The sequence below is a fragment of the Mesoplodon mirus genome (assembly GCF_964341445.2).
Source record: "Mesoplodon mirus genome assembly, chromosome: X".
Taxonomy (NCBI): Eukaryota; Metazoa; Chordata; class Mammalia; order Artiodactyla; family Ziphiidae; genus Mesoplodon; species Mesoplodon mirus.
Genome location: NC_138981.1, coordinates 82,630,220 through 82,652,536, shown reverse-complemented (window position 1 = coordinate 82,652,536; position 22,317 = coordinate 82,630,220). Strand labels below are relative to the sequence as shown.

The 22,317-nt window shown below is 35.7% G+C and overlaps 1 protein-coding gene across 4 annotated transcripts in view; it reads right to left on the bottom strand.

Annotated features, from left to right (window-relative positions):
* Window positions 1-22,317, bottom strand: part of DIAPH2 (diaphanous related formin 2) — an 886,034-nt gene that overhangs the window by 320,640 nt on the left and 543,077 nt on the right. The gene's annotated exons all lie outside the window — the stretch shown is intronic.

Sequence of the window (22,317 nt, the reverse complement as noted above, 5' to 3'; positions counted from 1 at the left end):
AGAGTCAAATCATTCTATAAAACTGGTTACGAAAATAGCACCTGCTGTCTCCTGCCCCCTATTTCCCACTCCCCAGGAAGCACTTGCTTCCTTTTACTTGATTAAAAAAAATTTTTGCCCTCCATAATGGGGGGATAAAAGCAAATGTTACTACTTCTTATTTTATTGTATGTTTTTGTTTTTCCTTCTCAGCTTTATTGAAATATAATTGACCCATAGCATTATGTAAGTTTAAGTATACTGATGTGTTGATTTGACACATTTATGTACTGCAAAATTATCACCACCATAGCTTTAGTTAACACCTCCGTCCTGTCACATAATTATCATTTCTTTTTTGTGGTGAGAACATTTAAAATCTACTCTCTTAGCAACATTCAAGTATCTGATACAATATTATTAGTTATAGTCACTATGCTGTATAATAGATCCCCAGAACTGCTTAATCTAATAACTAGAAGTTTGTACCCTTTGACTAATATCTCCCAATTTATCCCACGCCACCCTGGTAACCATCACTCTACTCTCTTTCTCTGGAATTCCCATTCTGTTCAAGGTCAACTTGTCTATGGAGTTTTTCATGACATCTCTAGATGTAGTAACCCCATTCTCAGTGCTTCCATAGTACTTTTGATTCTTTTAAGGTTTTTTCATTGCATTCTAATAGTTTATATGGCTATTTCTCTCAAAAGAATTTTAGTTCCTTGAAAGCACAGTGAGGCTATCAAAAATAATTTCCTATTCTCAGCTTTTAACACTGTACCTGCCATACAGTGAGTGCTTAATACATTTTGTCTGAACTGAGACACCATGTTTCTTTTACCCAATTAGCAAACATGATTTTTAAAGTGTAGACTACTTTGTACTGCTGAGGATACAGTTACAGAAACTCTTGTACAATGTAAACCGAAAAAAAAAATCATAACTTTCCAAGAAAAGAATTAGAGTTAAGTGGCTTATAAATATTCTAACATTTGACACAGTAATACTAGTTGTTGTTAACTATCTTCAAAAAAAAAAAAAAAAAAGCCTGAAAGAGAAGTCAGGCTTTTAGCCAAAGAAAATCATATGATCTTATATAAAATGACAATCTAGATGATTAGAGTTAAGGGAATAATTAAGTAAAAACTTTAGTACAATGATATGAATGATAATTATATAGCCAATAATGAGAAATTCACAAAAACTTTGTAATACATGTGATTTCTTTCATATTAATTGAAAAAAATCATCTTATGAAAGTTTATGTACAGTAGGATCTTAACTGTTTAATGCATTTTGTTTTAATAATCTCTTTTTAAAAGAAAAGACACTCCCTAACTTTGAATGGTACCCCCATATCACTCATGTTCATTCTGAATTTTATAGGAGATACAATATTGGGACATAGGGTGAATCTGATAGTTAACAAAGAAGGGAAAGAACCTTTTTAAGTGTATAAGGAGATTCTATGAAGCAACACCTACCCACCAAAAATCACTGGATATGTCTCAGGTCCTGAAGAAATGAACTACCTTAGAGGCACAAAGGATGTTTTAAATCTTTCATCTTCCATAAGACCCCCCCCCAAAATATCTGAACTTTGTCATGAAGAATTTTCAATCTATTCAAATATGTTCCTGAAAAGTCCCTCCACCCCTGCAAAAAGGGACTCATCAAATATACAAGGGAGGGCTACAGAAACCTTTGGGTAATTTAAATAGCAACTAGTTTTGAAAGCCATGTAAAGAAAAGCTGTCGAAAACCTTCATTCATCTACACAGATGGGAAAACATTCGGCAAAGTAAAGGTGAATAAAGAGCTCAGAGACTTTGAAGTATTCTGGAAAAAATATCTACAAGCACATACACACATAATCTGGTCAAAAGCCCTTCGGATTTTTCAAATGCCTCATGATCAGTTACGAAATCAGGGAAAGGAAAGTGAAAATAATTGTGAATACAAGCACCATAAGGTAATACCTTACATATTGTATGTCCTCAAATATATAAATACATGTATAAATTGTTATTCCAGATCAAGAGTTGGCAAACTACTTGCACATAGGCCAAATCTGGCTCACTGCCTGTTTTTATATGGCCTGCAAGCTAAGAATGCTTTTTACATTTATAAGTGGTGGCAAAAAAATGAAAAAATAAAATTTGTGACACATGAAAATTGTATGAAATTCAAATTTAAGTGTCTATAAGTAAAGTTTTATAGGAACACGGCCATTGACACATTGCCTACGGCTGCAGAGCTGAGTCCTTGTGACATGGATGTTGTGTGGTCAGCAAAGCCCGAAATATTTAACTTCTGACTCTTGATGGGAAATGTCTGCTGACCTGTGTTCTATTTTTTTTAATTGAGATATAATTGACATATATCTTTGTATTAGTTTTAGGTGTACAATGCATTGATTGGATGTTTGTATATATTGTGAAATGATGACCACAATAAGTTTAGTAACATCCATCACCTCACATAGTTACAAAATTTTTGTGTGTGTGATGAGAAATTTTAAGATCTAGTCTCTTAGCAACTCTCAAATATATAACACAGCTACAGTCATAACTACAGTCACTTGCTATCCATTACATACCTCCCTAGAACTTGATTATCTTATAACTGGAAGTCTGTACCTTTCAACCACCTTCACCCATTTTGCTCACTCCTCACCCCTCACCTCTAGCAAACACCGTGAGCTCTAGATGAATAAAAGTACACTCTTGGGACGGGCAATAGCAATTTCCTAGCCCAGATCGCTCATGAGGATATGGAGAAAGAGAGGAATCAAAAGTGATTGTCCATGTATATACAGCCAGGTCTCTGGATTTCTGGTTCCTCTTCCAATCACAATGCACCTGAGTCTCTTTACAACAACTATTTCCATCCTTCTGAGGATAAATGCATACTGTGAATTCCACAAGGTGCAGCTGATTATATAAGCTTATTCTGCCAAATGCATCAACAGAATAATTATTTAACAGCTAAAAAAAGCATTTTTTATATAGCTAGCATAATACCACAGGCAGATAGGATCAAGGCACCTCTGGCAAAATTTGAAAAATCTTCAAATTAAGTAAAATATAACAGCAATAGGTGCATGCAGAAACTCAAAGCCAGGTCGTGTAAGCCAGCCAATATAAGAGGAAAAATCAGCCATTATAAAGTAATATGATATGTAATCTCAATGGCCAAATGATCACTTGTCAAAGTAACACAGAGGGATGTAAATCAAATTCTCCAGTATTGTATCTCTACCTTATATTTCCTTTCAGACTTTTCTAAAGATCTAATAAATAATTGACCAAGAAGTATACTATATAACTGATCTATTTGTAGTTAACCTGGGCTTTAAAATGATAATCCAATACATTTTAGGAAGTTGACAAGTTACACATCCCAGTGTTACACACACATGCGTGCATGCACACACACACACACACTCATTTTATTCTCATAACTACTCTGGGAGATATATCCTGTTATTATCCCTATTTACATATGAGAAATCTGAGGCAAAGGGAGACTAAATAATTTCCTCAAGGTTATATACATAGTAAGTGGCAGAACTAGTATGTGAAGTTATGTAGTCTAGTCTGTGCTTTTAACCAATATGCTCTACTGGCTCTTAGGAATAAGGAAAGGCAAGTTTTAGTTAAGCAGCATTTCCAAGTATGAGAAGTACAAGCGGAACTTGGTACATAAAGTTCTTTTATGTCCCTAATTTAACACATGGTTATTTAGTGTCTGCTAATGGCACAACATTGTAATATCAAAGGACAAGGACCTGAGAGAGGAGTAAAGCACAGTCCTGCTATGCTCAGAGCTTGTAATTTTGTAAAGAGGTTAAAACAAGTACATACAAGGATGGATACATTGATGAGAGGTACCAGTCAGATTATAAGCGTTAAAGAGTGAGTAGGCACAGACATAGCAAACAAACTTATGGTTACCAAAGGGGAAAGAGGGGAAGGGATAAATTGGGAGTTTGGGATTAACAGATACACACTACTATAGATAAAACAGATAAACAACAAGGACCTATTGTATAGCACAGGGAACTATACTAAATATCTTGTAATAACCTATAATGGGAAACAATCTGAAAAATAATATATGTATATATATATATATACACATATGTATAAATGTATCACTTTTCTGTACACTTGAAACTAACACAATATTGTAAATTAATTATACTTCAATAAAAAAGTGAGCAGGAAGTAAGAAACTTTGGAAAGAGATGGAGGATGATGTATTCCTTGAGACATGTAACTGTAAATGAAAGGGGTAGTTTCCATCTTCTCAGTCAAGAAGGAGAAAAGGTGATCTTCTAGGCATACAGAGGATGGACTTGGGGGCTTGAGGAGAACAAACACAGTTTGGAATTGCTGCTGTGGGAGAACAAGAGAGGATTTGAGTTAAACGGAAATCGGTCGCTACTCCATTAGGAGCTCAATGTTAGAAATCATGGGATAGAAGATCCCATCAGGTGGACTGTATGACTTTTGTTATCTATGCAGGACTTGGAATTGGAACAGAGCAATAGGAATAGCCGGGTATGAATGACAGAAGACAAAAGGAGGGGGGCTTGAGGAAAAGTGTGAGATTCCAACGTGCTGGCAGTGTGTGCTAGAAATGTACAGGTCAGGTGATGTGGTGAGTGCAGCGAGAAGGGAACTGATAGACTGGAAGAAAAGAGAGAGGGTAAGGAAGGGTAAAGGTGAAGTCATAATGAGGCCAACAGACAGGCTCAAGAGGCGAGGGCTGTGTGAGGATGGCTGTGGGAATGAAAGGCACATTTCAAAGTATGGAATCCTGGAGGCAGCCATATTCTATGACAAAGGCTATTGTTTCCATGCTTTTGGGGGAGCTGAAGTGGAGAGAAAAATTCATGGGGATGGAATCCAGGCCAAGGAACTTTGAGGCCAAGTGGTAGAATGGGATTCATTTTCAATGGCAGAGTCATCAACGTTCATTTCTTATTTTCTACTAAAGAGACATATTCATTTTCTTGGTTTTTATACTGCTTTTGTAGTTCTGTAATTTTCTTTCTTGGAGGATGTTTTTGTTTTGTTTCTTGTTTTGATGGAGTGTTATAGTTAGAAGGGAGTAGGAGAAGAAGTCTGAGGAAGAGGATATGATTAGCATAAGGTGAAAATCAGATTTTAGCAGAGCAATATTTGATTATCTCTCCAGGGGAATGCAGATTAACAAAAACTGTGTTTTGGTTCATGGAATGACATGCACACAAACATCTTGAACAATCTTGTTTCCCATATTTCCAAAGCAGATAATATAAAAATAATTGGTAATTCTCTCAAAATGAGAATGGAGTGCTGCTGTAAAAATGTTTTTTAGTTATTTAAATTACACTGAATTCATAGTTACATAGATACACTGGGATATTTTTAACATGGTGCTATAAATTTGAAGGCTTTTTCTTTTTTTAACATTTTTATAATGTGCATAGAGCTACAGTGAATTATTCTTAATTATATACATACTGTTTACTTGCCATAGTTTTTTTAAATGGCCACAGTTTTCAGACATGAATACATAATAGTAAAAAAATAAAATAAAACAGTACATCCAGATGTTAAGAGATGAGTGAACTATTCCCTGAGTGCAATCCACATATGTCTTGTAAACCAATTAACTCATCTGGGCCTCTGGAGGGTACCAATAAGAACCCTTTCAAGAGTAATTTACTCAAGAAGCTTGAAGGAATTAATATGCCTCAAAATGTGTCCCCAAAAGCCCAGTAAACAGTCACTTTTGACCTCTGACCTAATGTATGGCATACTGCCTAAATGGATTTTTACTCAGTAAAACAGAGAGTAAATTCATAATGTACCTTTAGGATCCGCTTTGATGAAATTCTAGTCTCACTTACAGTGGTCTTCAGGGAAGGTATAATAAATGTGGGGCAGCAGGATAACAACAAAAAGAAAGCTGGTCTTAGAAGACCCGAGTCCCACTTACTTTCTATATGACTGCATAAGACACATAAACTGCTTTGAGTCTTTGTTTTCTCACCTGTAAAACACGAATGATGTCACCTGCCTTGCTGGCCTCATAGGGTGGTTATAAAGTTACAAATGAGTTGTGAAAACTCTTTGTAAACTGTGCTTGTGCCATAAAAAACTTGAGTTGATGGTGTTAGAGATGTTGATACAGGGAAATTGTAGTTGGCAGAAGGATGGGGCCAAAACAGCCCCCTAACTCTCTTTTCTATGTATAAAGGTACTATTTAGAAAGCAAGGCACAGTACATGAGATATATTTTTCATAGGAAACATTTCAGGAATATCTCTATTCTATGCCACAGATACTTGTATTCATTAGAATTCTATCAACTCATAAAATGGTTACTTTTAGGCCCAAAGTATAGGATATGAAATTTCTAGGTACCTGGAAAAATTATTTGAGGCCAATATTATCATGTTGATTCAACTCCAAATACAAATTCTCTTTCATTCTATAGAGCAATATGACTCTTCTTTCTAACTGTTTCATTTGCTGCCTTCTATGCTTCTCCCTACCATGTAAATGGAAGTATTCCCAAGACCCTCTGCTCTTTTCTCTAAAAACTCTTCATCTTAAGGCATTGCTTTCACATCAAGGCTTTCATTATTGTATATAAGCTGAGGATTCCCAAATCTCTATATTCAAGCTCCTACCTCTTATTTGAAGAAGAGTCTTCTCTTCTCACTTACCAACTAAACACATCCCATTGGGTGGTCCATGTCCTGGTAAGCAACATATCCAAACCTGGGCAGCCACTTTTTGCCAGAAACCAAAATCTATTTCCAATTATCCTGTTTGCCACAATGGTACCACCATTCTTTCAGCTGTCATTTCTTAAAACCAGTGAGTTAGATTTTACTTTTTATCCTTTTTATTAACCACACCTAGCCAATTCTCGTCAATTGTTATTTTTCAATATGCATTTTAGCATCCATCTTTGCCTTTCCATGGCAACTGCCACTTTTCTGAGACTCACATCACCCAAAGATTAGACTACTGCAACTGGTCTCCACACTTTCAATCCATCTCACAAATGCCTCCAGGGGAAAATGTGTTCTTAGAACACTGATGTCACCATCACTCCTTGATTCTATGAGTTAAAATGAAAACTTTCAATTACATTTGAAGTCTCAAAAGCTACCAGAGGTTACCAAATGCAGTTAGAAACTAATGAATATGACTAATATCCTGAACACAAATCAAGAGGTTTTTAGGATAGAAGGCCTTAAAGTAACGCAAATTAATAGAAGATTACCGTGCTATCTCAGAGATAAACAATAGTCACAATATCCATGGTGGACATAAAATGAAACAGCTTCTGTAAACTTCATACACCAGCCTTATTGCCTCTGAGAATTAAAAATGCACTAGTGTCCTGACAAACACATGGACTCTGCTACACATAGACGGACAATGGTGCATCCATGTTATGTTGCTTTTCTCTCTGTGGCGTGGGTTACAAGCTATGGTTTAAATCAATTCTTTAAATATGCAAATCACATTTCATGCAGAGATCCCTCACTGATCTTGCAAAGACCAGCTCTCAGCTGCATTTTTAGCATGATGTACAGAGAGAAATCTCAATTTTGCCAAGATAATCTTGTTTTATTGTATTTATACAGTTTGCTCTTTGCAAATTGTTACTAGTGTCACTCTTTAATGAGTAGCGAGGTACAGGGATTCTAATTTTATTTGAGACTTTATTCATTTAGGGAGGAAATGTTCTATTACTTTTCAGAAATAGAAAAACTATGCCTTATTTACATAATTGTAAACCGCTCATTTTCTTTTCTCCATTAGCAGAATATTGCTGCCTAATAAAGGGTATGATCTTAGAAAGAAAATAGTGATCATACACTAATGAGTAGTACTAGAACAACAAGGAAAGTTGGAAAACACTTTCTTTTTTTCGCTTGTAAGACACTTCTTTTTGTCTTACTATACATCAACAGACTTCATTTTCTACATGAATTCTTTCCTCGTAAAAGAGTATTTTCAAATTTTCCACCATAAACACAGAATCCAGCATGTGAACCCAATCATTTTAGGACTCATGTCCTCATATTATTTGTAGTCAAAAGTTCAAAATATTAGGCAGCAAAACTATCATTTTCCCCCTAAGATTTGCTTCAGGTACTTGCTGAATTTTCTAATATAAATTCGGGGGAGGGCAAGATTTAAGAATATAAATAGTTTAAGGTTTTAAAGATTTGCCTAGGAATGACTTGGATATTAAAAAACTGGATCTCAGTTTTGCAGTTAGTTTTATTTAACTATGCCTTATATTCACTAACATGAACGTAGCAAATGGGTTTGACTTTTTGATTATTGCCTCTACTTACGGGATCTAAAGAAGACTCTTGGTTTCCTTCAGTATTCACTATTGCATGTAAGTTTGACTTTGCAAGAGTTGGAATAAACTAAGAACTGTTTGAAATGTCTTTTAAAAATTTATCTTAATCAACCTGCTTAAATTCTTTGCAATCATTTTATCAGGGAAATTATATTATGGTCACATTCTTGAAGGTCAGAGGTAGTTTTTGCTCTTCTCACAGGGCCTAACACAGTGCATCACACATAGTACGACTGAATAAATATTGGGTAAAATGAAAAAAACATGTTACTAACCAATAGTATAATCATTAGTCAACTAAGAACAAACTACATCAAGTCCTAAATAATAAACGGGTAGAATGGGGAAATACCCTTATGTTATTTATGTATCATGTTGAAGCACACTGCTTCAATGATTTTGTAAGTCTTATACTGTGTCCAGAACACTTCAGTGCCATGAATAGCTCAGGTATTTTGTTAATGCTGATCAAATTAAGTGAATGAATAAATGTGGTATATATTTTAATGTTACTATATTTTCTATATTACTATATAGCATTCTTATACATATTAAATGTGCCTACTGGAAATACGTGTGCATATATATATGTAGATATATGCATTTCTACTGATTAATGTCCCCATGGGAATTTTGAATATAAATGTAATGGTTGAACCAGATGAAACTGCCATTTGTAGGACAGTATCTCCATGCCAAGGTTTAGATGATGCAACAAGTTCTAATTCCATCCTAAGAAGCAGAATTCTTTTGACTTCATTGACCACCTGAACATTTGCATTACATGCTTTTAAACAAATATTCATTCTTCACCCTTCAGAAATGTCTTGTCATGTTTTAAATTATATTAGGTAATTCCTAATATAGTATGTATTTTTGTAGTCTTACGTTTTATAAATTATTCTCCAATTTACAATGGAAAGGATGTTCCATTGATAACACCCAGACTTCCAAGTCTTCCTGAGCCATTCTCTGATTCAATCATTAGAGATGGGTAAACATTCTAGGATTGGTAACATAATTATACTTTTTACTATCTTTCTCTTAGCTCCTAGAAAATTTATAATCTGCCCTTTACCATCTAGGCATTTCAGTATCTTATACGGCTCTCTAAGTATTTCTTATCTGTAAATCTTATCTCTTCAAAAAGGTTGTAAGTTCCTCTAGAGCAGAGGCATCACATTTTTCTTACAGGATGTACCATGGTCAGGCCCCACAAGAAGCCCTCCCTATTTATCTCTGATCTTAGCATTAAGATTGCCAACAAAATTATTCTCTGGCCACCATGAGACTCTCCTCCTCAGATGGTCTGTGTGCTATTGGTAACATATTCACACTGGTAATAATATTCACAAGAGAGAGAAAAAAGATGCCTTCAGCTTGTTTGTATGATTTTTAATACCTTAACTGGGTAAAATGACAAAAGCCTATAGAAATGGAGTTTGTCTTGGGGGAAGAAATAAAATCTTCAAGGTATAAACACACATGGCCCATTTTTACACTGCAGAAAGGAGAGAAAAGGATGGACTTAGAATATGAAGTTAACACTTCTAGTGAATATGAGTGAGCAGCAATATAGTTTTTAATACACTAGACATGACTAGAAAGACAATTAGAAAATCAGGCAGGGTCAGTTAATCAAAGAGTTCAGTTAAAGTAGGTGTTCATAAAACATGACATACATCTTAAATATTTTAACAGAAAAAGTATAAATAATATTCATTTGCCAATCTTTTTGATGTAGAACTAAGGTATTCTATTTGAGTTAGGGTCCTCTGATTGGCTCCGTGCCAAGGCTTGCTTGCATATAAACTACACACAAAATATACCCTCTCAGCCAGTTTCTAGATTGGTTTCTAGATTTAAGTTGCTAGAACTTAAATACAATCATGGAACAATCTGAGTACAGAAGGCTTTTGGAATTGGTTCCTATCTTTTAAGTTTTCTTACCCACCCTGATTAGACAGCAAACTTAAAATGACTTTATCAAGCATAAAGCATTTTGCAAAGTATTCAACATAGTTTTCATAAAAATGACTTTTTTTCTCCCGTTGCGGAGCACAGGCTCCGGACGTGCAGGCCCAGCAGCCATGGTTCATGGGCCCAGCCACTCCGTGGCATGTGGGATCCTCCCAGACCGGGGCACGAACCCGTGTCCTCTGCATCTGCAGGCAGACTCAACCACTGCGCCACCAGGGAAGCCCCCCAAAATGACATATTTTTGAAACACTATTTCTTCGTTCACATAATATTTAATTGAAAGACATAACTGAGGTGGTGGGATGAATTGGGAGACTGGGATTGACATATATACACTAATATGTATAAAACAGATAACTAATAAGAACCTGCTGTATAAAAAATAAATAAATAAGAAAACAAAAAGAAAGAAACTTCTGTATAGTGCAGGGAACTCTACTCAATACTCTGTAATGACCTATATGGGAATAGAATCTAAAAAAGAGTAGATATATGTGTATGTATAACTGATTCACTTTGCTGTACAGCAGAAACTAACACAATATTATAAATCAACTATACTCCAATAAAAATTAATTTAAAAAATAAAAAAAAGAAAGACATAATTGAACTAACAAGTACAACTGACACATACAGGAGGTTTGGAGAATAAGCACAATAGACTTGTGGCACGCCACGATCTCAAACGTTAAGAGTACAAGTGCCAGGATGTACTTGAGGACAGCCTACTAGCTGCAAGGGCATCAGTCAACACCTTACATCCAGCGAAGTGTGAGCATTGATTTCTCAGGCAACTTGGTTACGAGGAGGTGGGTTAAGAGAATTTCTACCATAAAGGTGAGAGAATGACAGAGAGCCCAATATGAGACGCCTCCTTTATGAACCCCTCGCTGAGATCATTTTCAATTCTTAGAACATTCAAGTATTTTGAATTGGAAATTGTATAAGACAGATATCTGTCTAAAATGAATGACTCATGTAAAGATTAAGATGCCACTGATTTTGGAGCTTATCTAATCTTAGAAAATCTATTCCTCTGTCAAATCTATGCTGAAAAACTGAGAAGGAACACAGCACACTTCCCTTAAAAGACATACCAGTTCACCTAGAAATAATTTATTGCTTTCATAAACAGGTACCAAAAGTCAAGGAAGTATAAAAGCAGCACATACTCAAAGAATTTCTGTTAAGCCATCGTCCCCTCAAGAATGAAAGAAGGTAATGAGTTTGTTGTTAGATTTGCACACAATTAGAAGTAGGATCATTAGAGGCAGAAAGTAGTTTATTGATGGGACTCATTGTTCTCAGTCCATAAATGAGACCATTTTACTCCTAATGACCATAATCCCCTCCTTAATCTTGACAGTGTTAAATTACAGTTGGATATCTAATGATCTCAATCTTTCCCTTAGTTTATTAAAGCATAAAAAGATTAAGCAGATACTAAGTGACCTGACGATAGTTAAAAAAAAGACCATATCGTAATTTTACTGACTAAACTCTAGTGATTAGCAAGACTGGCGTTTGTCACTACGGTCTAATTGAAAATCTTGAAATGTTGAAAACTGCTATTTTCAGAAACTGAAAACTAACCACTGAGGTAACACTACAACCCAAATAAATTAAGCACCATCATGTTTTTATAGTTAATAAGAGTCTAATTTGGTCCGGAAACAGTGGCTTTACATGAGTACATGCAATTCCACTTGATAGTCAAGACTAATCTAGTCTTGTGCTTTTCATTTGATTTTAAACTAAAAAGGATAACAGTTATAATTAATAATTTACTTTAAAGCTAGACCCACCATCTGTTTTTTGAACAATGACCAAAAAAAAAACCTAACAAGACCCCCGCAAATTTCAGAAATAGATAACCATTGCTTCCTGAATTCCTAATGTTGAAATTCTCCGATCCATGCATCTTTGACCCTACAGATCAAATTCCTAAACTACAAGGAGTTGAGTGCTTGCTTAAAGTTGTTGCTCATAAATACGAGGACAACACTAATTAAAAAAAATTATTGAAGTATAATTGATTTACAATATCATATAAGTTTCAGGTATAGAGCACAGTGATTTTATATATATATATATATATATATATATATATATATATATATATATATATATAATTTTTCAGATTCTTTTACCTTATAGGTTATTACATAATATTGAGTATAGTTTTCTGTGCTATACAGTAGGTCCTTGTTGGTAGGACACTACTAATTTATTTCAGTAGAAATATTGGTTTTACTACATATTAGGGAAAGTTTATTAAATGTCAATTACCCTACACGTTTTAGTAATCAGAAAATACACAGTAAAAAATGGAGAAAGACAGTACAAGAGTTATCAGAAATGAAATTTGTAACTTGACCTATATAAAATATTTGTAGAAACGTACAAATAAATGAAAACATATCAGAAAATAAATGAGGAATTAACAGTGTTTGAACTTAAAATAATCAAGCCATGGTGACTATAAAGATATGGTACAATCTACCATTTTCTACCCCAAAGGTAGTGGGGTAAACATTTACAAAACGGCAAAAACAAACAAATGAAAAAATACACAAGCTCATATAAGTCAACTGGAATCACTCCTATTTGAGAAAATAAGAAAAACACTATTCGTGGGCTAAAATTTAGGGAAGGAGAGTTGGAAACCATCTATAACCAGTAAGAGCACAGTAAAATAAACTATCTGAAAATTAGAGTAAAAAACTAAACCATATATATAATAAGAAAATTTCTTCATTTAAAATAGTAAACATTACATAAGAAGAAAATATCACTTTGGGCTGAGAAATAAGAAAAACTCAAGGACAAGAGCAAAACCAAGATACTTTTTCCACTTTTAACAAAACTAAAACCACAAAACAAAGCATAATCTCCAGGCAATTCTCTCTCAGAATTCAGGGGTCACATTATACTAGCACTGTGCTTTAATTCAAGCTTGTGAATGAATGAAGTCTAATATTATGACCTTCAGACCTTCCTTTAAATTTTTTCCATAATATCATGTTACAGTGAATTTAAGAGAAATCCAAGAGATGATTCATTTATAACATGCATTCTTACCATTAAAATCTATTTTAATTTCTGTATATGGGTTAACCTACTTTGGTTGGAAATATTTTATCATTCATGAACACTTGTTTTTCCTATTTGATAAACTAGACTTTCCCTTTTTTCTTCAAATACCAAAATAAACAACAAAAGGAAGGAACAAGCCTGGATGTGACTGAGACACTTCTCAAAAATTATATACGCTGGGCTTCCCTGGTGGCGCAGTGGTTGAGAGTCCGCCTGTCGATGCAGGGGACACGGGTTCGTGCCCCGGTCCGGGAAGATCCCACAAGCTGTGGAGCAGCTGGGCCCATGAGCCATGGCCGCTGGGCCTGCGCGTCTGGAGCCTGTGCTCCGCAACGGGAGAGGCCACAACAGTGAGAGGCCCGTGTACCGCAAAAAAAAAAAAAAAAAAAAAAAAAAAAAAAGATACATGCTACAGTGTAATTAATACTATGAGGTTTGCTACAGACATGTAATTAACACTTCAATACTGTAATAACTTCATCCGAATACAAAACCCAGTTCAACTTTCATCCCAGTTCAAAAAATTAAGCACTTTCAGACTAAAGAGACAGATATTTAATCGTCTGTGCACTTTATAGTTCATTCTAATCTAAAAACTGTCTCAGAAAGAAAAAAATAGGGAGCAAAATCATTTTGTTAAATTGTGGGAGAAGTTTAATGCTATTATTTTGGACACAATTTTGAACAAGAAATTCCAGTGACCACCATAAGAATTAATTCATTTATTTTATTTTATTTATTTTTTTTTTTTTGCGGTATGCGGGCCTCTCACTGTTGTGGCCTCTCCCGTTGCGGAGCACAGGCTCCAGACGTGAAGGCTCAGCGGCCATGGCTCACAGGCCCAGCCACTCCGCGGCATGTGGGATCATCCCGGACCAGGGCACGAACCCGTGTCCCCTGCATCGGCAGGCGGACTCTCAACCACTGCGCCACCAGGGAAGCCCCAATTCATTTATTTTTAAACACATTATTTAGCTGCCTCTCTGTTGCAATGAATATATTTATATATAACAGAGTTACGTTTGAGTAGATGTATTAGCAAAAGAAGCTTTGGTTAATAAAATATATTATCAACCAACCTTCTCAGAGCACTTTTATGAAGACAAATCTCAATACCTGGGCAAACTATTTTTAATTGAGCTAGACACTCTGAAGGTTTGTAAAATTACATATCACCTTTATTTAGCTGCAAGATGAAACATACATATACATGGTCTATAATTTATTTATTTTACTCAAACTCAACATAAAGAATAAAAAAAAATGTACAGATCAGGATGAACCATACCAAATTGCTATTTATAGTTCAAAAATGGTTAAATATCAGCAATTACATGTGGTTTGACCTAATACAATATATTTTTTCTTCAACTGTGCCATATGGGTGAAAACTTCAAATTAATGCACTATGTATATCCTCTAAGGACATTTTAGGCACTGGAAATGGCGGTAACATTTGCAGTGAATGCATTTTTGCAGAAATATGAGACTGTAGTCAAGGATCTATTTCAACTTAAATTAGGCCATTTCCTTTTATTTTTTGAAAGGAAACCAGAATTTCAACTAAAGATGAGACAAGCAAATGCTCACGAGTCCTACAACCGAAGGGAAAAAGAGGAAAAAAAAGTCCACCGAACTGTTTTTAACAATATTTGCTCCTGCTATACAAATAGATTGTACGGCAAAGCTATTTATAATCACACACACACACACACACACACACACACGTGTGTGTGTGTGTGTGTGTGTGATTATTAGGAGACCAAGCACAGTGCACACTTTTTTCCTACATATCAGTAGATTAATTATAACACATATAAGGGTTATTATGGGCTTATATGAAATCATGTGTGAAACTTTTGAAAATTGTAAAGCACTATAGAATTTAAAGAATTTTTCAGTTAAAAAATAGCATTTAGACAGTGTATGGAAAAGAATGTTTTTTATAGGAACTGTTTGCAAAAAGGGAAGCTATATGGTGATAGCAAATGAGTAAAGTTTGAGGCCACAAGCCACAAAGTGGAATTCTTGAAACACGCAGTGATGGACACAGCTTGTCAGCACACTTACCGCTTCCCAGCTACCATCTGCTCGGCACCACCTCCCCCATTCTAACCTCATCCCCATTGTACCACGCCCCATCCTGCTCCTTGCTGTTCTGCCATTCCACTGTCAGTCTGCTACTAGATGGAGGAACAGAATGTTTACCAATAAACCTACATCTTCAGGCTGTTGCTCTATTTGCTCTCCTGAAGACCCAAGTTAAATAATGACATTAAAGGTCATCTTAGATTTCTTTTTTTTTTCCTTCCTTCTAAAATTTGTAATCGCTGATAAGGTCATCCTGAAAAAGAGGACTTGTCAGAATGAAACGTGTACATTCAGGTTTTTAAAAACAAAACTTTCACTTCTCTAGCTGGGGAGTACAAAAGTGGCAGAATCCAGGGAATAAGGCCTGAGAGGAACTACTTTCAACAAAAGATAGCAAAAGAAATAACGTTTTGACAGAAGGTGAGGAACATCTGGGGAGGAGGAAAATGCATTATATAACAAATGTGGATCGACAATAAATACAGGTGTAATTTTCTACTTGCAGCGTTTATTCTGCAAACAATCACAAACTATAAACTGTCCCCCTTTCCTACCATGAAAGGAAAATATCCCTGAGAATTTACTGAATCACTGCTATGATTCTGCATGCCTGGTGAGAGACCTATTTTCAGTTTTAACTTGTCCTTGTCAATCTTCTAACTGGTCTATAATTCTCAACAATGAGTATCTTGCAGACGGTAAATCTAATCATTCTGACATCTTTAAAAGATATTCACTTGGTGAGTGAGATGAAAAATGATGGTGCAGAAATATGAAAAGTCTATCTTGGGATAACAATAGGCTACAACTATGGGTAAGCATATACCTTCATCAAGGTAGTTTCTCTTTAGAGCTCTATTTCCATTTCAGTATTATTGATATTCCTGCAAAACAATCACACATAAAACCCGTATAGATATGTTTGGTCATACTTATTTAGTGGATTTCATTATACAGCTGTGAATCCCTAAGAATAAAAATATGGCTCTAAAATGTGATTTAAAAAAATAATAACAACAACAGTACTTATAAGACCTACTGGATTATGGGTACATTTTTCCTTTTTTCATCTTTACATTTCAAACTTGGTGAAGTATCATGGAAGAAAATCTGTTTGCCTTCTTTTACTTCTGTTTTTCCCCAGACTTAATGACAATTAAAAAAATCCCAAATTTTATTTCAAAGAATCAATAATCAAACTATTTACATGTAATATTCCCATTTGGTATCCTATAAGACAAGATAGTTAAATAATATATTATTATTATTGCCTATGATAATTACCTATCATGGAAAACACTAAAATATTAAAAACTATAGCATAGGAACATATGTATATGTATAACTGATTCACTTTGTTATAAAGCAGAAACTAACACACCATTGTAAAGCAATTATACTCCAATAAAGATGTAAAAACAATCAAATTAAATGGTAGAATCATAACACACTGGAAAAAAAACACTATAGCACAGAGTTTTAAATTTTACTATTGAAATAATTATACACCTTTCTCTATGACTTGCTTTCAGAAGAACCTGCTAAACATAGGAAACAATATTTTTCAGGTACAGCTTAACCTACACCAGACTGCTAATTCCATATGTGCAGAACATATTCACTGTATACTCATTATATGAAAGTTTAATAATTTCTCTGAAGACTGCCTACAAGAAGTCTATTTGAAAGAAGCAGAAGATATCCTATTCTGACTTTAATAAATAACATTGTTTTAAGTATGAGTTACAGTAACCCATAGATAAGAAAATTTATTAGAATATATATTGGGCGTGATTTCTTTTTTCTTGCATTGGAAGGCAGTATTTAATTTGTCCTCCTTGGTCACAAAGCTAAAGTTGATAAAGCCAATGGAATAAAATACATATACACGTGAGATATTTCAATAACTGAGATCATTAGTCTAATTTATTACATGTGCTTTTCATATCATTATTGAAAAGCTCAAATGTCAAACTCACATGAAAAGCTTGCCTTAACTTCTCAAAACATAAATTAAGAGTGCTAGCCTTTGTATTCCTAGTGCATGCCTCAGCTCTAATTTTTGGGAAATCCTAAATTTCTTTTTGCAAAAGTCAAGTGTGCACCATTGAATTAAGAACAACAAAGAAGTATGAATTAAACACCCATGTCAAATTATGAGCAAATACTTGATTAGTTAAGGGAAAGCATGAAATGGTGGGAAAACATCTCCTTCACTGTGGGTGGGGAGAGAACAGTGGCTTTCAGGAAAGTGGGTGGGGGATGAGTGTGGTGACAGTGGTGCCTGAGTCAGCGGACACAGAGCAGAACATGGCAGCTGCAAACAGAGCAACTTTGGGGTGTGACCATGAGGGTGGCAGCATAAGTACCCATGAGAAACCCAGGAACAGAGGTGTATTTCCTGCCTTCCAAAGCAGGGGGCCAAAGGAATTAAGTAGTAGCTAGAGTTTGTATGAGAGTGACTTAAACTATTTATCTCTTCCGTGTGGCTTGAGGAAACAAGAATTTGAAGTGAGATGACATGACACCATAGTTTTTAATGTGGTCTTGATCCTCTGTACTGATAAGTGTGAGTGATATAGAGAAGGAGATGGGCACGGCCCTGGTGCTTTGTATGGGAGCTTGAAAGGCCTGCATCAAATACATTTCTTTCTATTTGATTTTTGTCCTCAGCCTCTTGGACTTTAACCCATACTATAGTCTACATTTTCTTGTGTTAAACTGATTAATATTAAACTCAATTCCACACATTCTCATTAAGTGTTTATTATGTGAGGGAAATATTGTGTTAGGTATGGCAGAAGTCTTTGTCTCACGTGTTCCCACTCCCCCCTTTCTGACTTTAGATTCTAATAGCTGAGAGCAGGTAGTCAAAGTACCCTTCAAGGCAGAAAATCATGAGTTCTATAAAAGAATTACAAGAAAAGTGTTTGTTCAAAGGAAGACACCATTGCCTCCAGAGCAGGTATTGCCACTGACGAGAAAGCTTTTGAGATGAAGCTCAAAGCATAGTATATTTTATTTGTAACATGGAATTCTTCTCTCAGGGTCATACAGACATCACAACCTGATTCTTCTTTCTTACCTACCCCACTTGTTCTCTTAACCAACATTTGTCGCTTTCTTGAGAAATGTGTTGCATGAGCTAACAATTTTATCTCTAACCCACATGACAGGCCTCTGTATAATTACAAAATATTTTTAACATAGTCAACATCATTTTGAAAGGTGTTTGCTAGAGAGTAGAAAGGTGGTTACCAGGGGCAAGGGGGCAGGGGAATTGGGGAGATGTTGGACAAAGAGTACAAATACCCACATAGAGAAGATGAATAAGTTCCGGGGATTTAATGCACAGCCTTGTGATTATAAGTAACAATACTGCGTTGTATGCTTGAAAATAGCTAAAAGGCTAGATATTAAAGGTTCTCACCACACACAAACATAAAATGGTAATTATGTGATGTGTTGGAGGTGTTAGTTAACATCTATGGTGGTAATCATATTGCAGTATATAAGTGGATCAAATCAACACATTGTATACGTTAAACTAACACAAATATATGTTAATTATATCTCAATAAAGCTGGTAAAAATAAAAAGTAAAAAAAAAAGATCGAGGTTTCCCACAGAAGAGTCATTAATTGAGGGCTTATAGTATCTGCATTGGTATAATGACATTCCTGGCTAAGAAACACTAAATATAACGTTTCACAAGTAAATCCACCAGTTCTTGGGCTGATCCAAATGTTAGTTAAAAATTCCTTCAATAGATGAGTCCAGTGAGTAAGTCTCTAATATTATGAGAAAGGGGTTAATCACTACACAATAATACAAAATAGGACAACTTTGGTCTCAAGATTTGATTGTTGAACCTATTAGATCAATTTCATACTTGTATCTTTAGGAACAAAATATTTTAAGCATGTGAACTACAAATGAAAATAAACTACAATTTTTCCTCACTGTCAATAAGATATATGTGTTCTATATAAATGTATGAGCCATATGTACATATGCATATGTGTCTATATAGGTAAATATATATTTTTTCCCATTATGGAAATCTAACTTAGTCAGCAGAAGGTAGCAGCTGTTTAATAGCACAAACAAGCAGATAAACCCACATTATATATCTAACAGACTTTAATATAAAATATGGGTTTCACACATCACCTTGCAGTCCCTTAATGTATAATCTCATGGCTAAAAAGGCACACGAAGGCCTACTGAATGAATGACAGAACACCTAGTGGAGGATTTCTCTCTTTAGCCTTCTTCATCTTCAATGATTATATGGCTGATGGTGAGCTAAGAACTTGATTCCCCTTTCTCTTTTCCACAGGCAGTGATATGATTCACTTCACAGAGCTACCCACAGTTAGAACTAGAAATTAACAGGTTTTTTAACAACTGGAACCTATTTCCCTCTTAGTATACATGAATGACTCATATCACTGTTAATAACAGTTGAATTCTTGCATGACTAGAAAGAAAAACCTCCTCAAGGTGGAATGTTGACCCAACTCAGTAAAAGGCTTTTAAACCAATCAACTGCTGAAATTCAATGAAACAAAACCACCTAATATCCAAGAAAACTATATTACAAGAATCCTAAGAGGAAGACCAGTAGGCCCCTGTCTATCAGCAGACAGATTTAAGAGATCACTAAATTTCCTTTATGCAAGTTGTTATTAAAAACAAAAGACACCTAGGGACTTCCCTGATGGTGCAGTGGTTAAGAATCTGTCTGCCAATGCAGGGGACATGGGTTCGAGCCCTGGTCCAGGAAGATCCCATATACCCTGGAGCAACTAAGCCCATGCGCCACAACTACTGAGCCCGCGTGCCACAACTACTGAAGCCCGCGTGCCTAGAGCCCGTGCTCCACAACAAGAGAAGCCATCGCAATGAGAAGCCCACGCACCGCCACAAAGAATAGCCCCCGCTCATCGCAACTAGAGAAAGCCCATGCAGTAACGAAGACCCAACGCAGCCAAAAATAAATAAATAAATAAAAATAAAAAAAACAAAACCTAAACCTATTCATCTAGATTGCATGCTATATGGAAGTTGCATATCAGAGATTTGTTTTTAAGCAGATTATAATAGGCTAAACCAACTCTGTCATTTTCATGACCAAAAATTTGACCAGCTTAATCATGTCTTATCTAAATTGTCCTTGTTATTATAGAAAGAAACTTGAATAACCCAAGAAAAATAGAAACCCAATACCCAATTTTATAATAGGCATAAAAATTTAGGATTTTTTTTAAGAAAGCCGTTTCTAGGAAAATCATAAATATGAAGACATTACAATTTTTAGCACCATGCACACACAATAAATACTTTTTGTTCTCACTTTTCAGTGAAAACATGCTATATTCAAATTCTACGATTAATATGGTTTGGCCTGTGGAATGTCAGAATAGAAGATTGGCCTTTTAGTTGTCAAGTATTGAATAGCATACATTTCATTCTATGCTCCTACAATTAGCTACTCCTTAGTCTATGGATATTAGATCCTTTCATGACCCCATTTCTCTGCACGTGCAATTCTATGCTCTTATACTCCTTCCTTTTTATGGAGCAATCTCGCACTTGTCCTCTGAGATCAAGACCAAAAGCCAGTTGCTCAGTAAAGCTTTCTTGGACTCCAACAGACAGTTGCTTGTTATGTCTACTGTACTCCAAAGCACTGAGGTTGATATTAGTACAATGTATGTTAACAGGCTGTACTGTAATTTACATGCTTAGATTATCTGTTTTTTTTTTTTTACAGTGTGGGACTCTGGATGGCAGATGTTACACTGTATTTATCTTTGTATCCTCACAGTTTCTGATATATAGATATTTAATAACTGTTTATTGAATGAATTAGTGAAAATGAAAATATAACCACTTTAACAAAATGCTTCTCTACAGTAAATCAATAGTGCATTTGCATATTGTCCAAGTAGTACATTCAGCCCTTCACTAATATTTAATACAGTTAAGAGTTACTGGAAACATTTTTTTTTTTTTTTTTTTCGGTACGCAGGCCTCTCACTGCTGTGGCCTCTCCCGTTGCGGAGCACAGGCTCCCGACGCGCAGGCTCAGCGGCCATGGCTCACGGGCTCAGCTGCTCCACGGCATGTGGGATCCTCCCTGACCAGGGCACGAACCCGTGTCCCCTGCATCGGCAAGCGGACTCTCAACCACTGCGCCACCAGGGAAGGCCTACTGGGAACATTTTTAAAGATACAAACCAATATTTGCTGCATCCTAACACCTGATAATGCAAAGCACAATTCTAAAACATATCATGTAGTAGTATTTAGATGGCTTTGGTAACTGACAGCAATTTGATAGGAAATGAGAGAACTGACGTAGAGGTTAGTCTTTTTTTTTTTTTTTTTTTTTTTTGCAGTACGCAGGCCTCTCACTGCTGTGGCCTCTCCCATTGCGGAGCACAGGCTCTGGACGCGCAGGCTCAGCGGCCATGGCTCACGGGCCCAGCCGCTCCACGGCATGTGGGATCCTCCAGGACCGGGGCACGAACCCATGTCCCCTGAATCGGCAGGCAGACTCTCAACCACTGCGCCACCAGGGAAGCCCGAGGTTAGTCTTAATGATATTAAAACCATAATGCACACAGTGTGCATATTTTAACATTTCAACGAAAATGCTTTTCTTAATCTTGCAAACAAGTGAAAACAGAAGCAGTGTTAAGAGAATATGATGAGTAGCATAGAAAGGGGGGAAAACAGAAGAAAAAACAATCTTTTCTCCTTTGGTTTGGA